The sequence below is a fragment of the Malus domestica genome, chromosome 01, assembly GCF_042453785.1.
Source record: "Malus domestica chromosome 01, GDT2T_hap1".
NCBI classification, from domain to species: Eukaryota; Viridiplantae; Streptophyta; class Magnoliopsida; order Rosales; family Rosaceae; genus Malus; species Malus domestica.
In genome coordinates, this window is record NC_091661.1 from 13,268,060 (window position 1) to 13,269,667 (window position 1,608).

Genomic DNA, 1,608 nt, shown 5'->3' on the forward strand with positions numbered 1-1,608 from the left:
CCATGACATGGAGTTGAGCTTCGCCCATCATGGAAAGAAAGAACCGATCTCCGACTACAAGAACGACAAAGTTCTTGGGCCAAAGTTGGAGAAGACTGCGTGGAAACCCACCAAGGAAGCAATGACGGTCAACACAGCTCCCGTCAAAATCCTTACACGAGGCAAGGCGATTCAAACCGAAGCTTTTCGTGATCAAGAGATGCGTAGACGCACTTTGAAGGAGCTTGAGGATATGACTTATCCATTCCCCGACTCTGATGTGGTTGCCATGTTAGAAGACTTGCTAGAAAAGAAGGTGATTAGTTTGCCTGAGTGCAAACGGCCAGAAGAGATGAATCGCACTGACAGTCCAAGGTACTGTAAATTCCACCGCTTCATCAGTCATCCGACAGAAAAATGTTTCGTGCTGAAAGATCTCATCATGAAGCTGGCTCAGAAAGGAATCATCGAGCTAGATCTTGACGATGTGGTGAAGTCAAACGATACCACCTTCACTTTTGGCTCTTCCGACTCAAAGTTTTCACCTCAACCGCTGGGGGCATCCTCCAAGACAAGCAAAGTTGAAGGATGGACTCAAGTCACTCCTAAGAAATTGCACAAGAAGCATACGTCTCATCCACAAGTCCGCCAATCGGAAAGGGGGCAAAGCAGCTCTTGTCAACCTTCAAAGCAACGTGAACGTGTTGAAGATGATGAAATTGCGACACAAAGATCGTCCGTTGCCATCACGATGCGCGACTTCTTGCCCGAAGACTTCTTCAATCACGTGGTCAAAGCTCCTTGCTATGAAAATTGTGAGGAACGCCTCTCCCGGATTGCTTGACAAAATTCACAAAGCTCCTCGCCTGCACGAGCCTAAACTGCATGGCACTAAGCTCCTGGTCTGCACGAGCATAAAAGGCAACACAAAAGCTCATTGTCTGGAAAAGCCTAAATTGCATGGCACAACGCTCCTGGTCTACACGAGCATAAAAGGCAACACCAACGCTCATTGCCTGCACGAGCTGAAACTGCAACACGGCACCAAATGCTCCTTGCTTGCACGAGTTGAAACTGCAAACGACACCAACACTCCTTGCTTGCATGAGTTAAAACTGCAAACGGCACAGAAAGAAAATACCAAAAATATGTATGTATTTGAACTACGTTACGACTTGATCTCTTCTTTGGAGGGGTACGTAGGCAGCTTGAATATTCAAAAAATTTGAGTTCAGTCAAACCAAAATAAGGAATAAAGATTTTATTAAAAGTTTGATGCTATTACAATTTCTTTGTACAAAAAAAAAAGAAAAAAAAAAAGTTTGTACAATATATATATATATATAATCTGCAAGTGCTACCCCCTAGCACGGTTTACACCATCAACGAGTCCACCAACGTTGGGCCCAACTCCTGTGGCCCATCCTCACTAGACTCCAAGCTGGTACAAATCCTCTTTCAAAGCTTCCTCGTCTCAAGCTGTCCATCTCTCTCTTCCGGTTAAAGGTGGTGGAGTCTGGACGCATATAAACAGGTCTCCGTCGGAAAGCACCAGAAAAATGGCGATGTTTTAGCCATCGACGACGAAACGAAGAAGAAGAAGAAGAAGAACAGTGTAGTGCAGAGAGA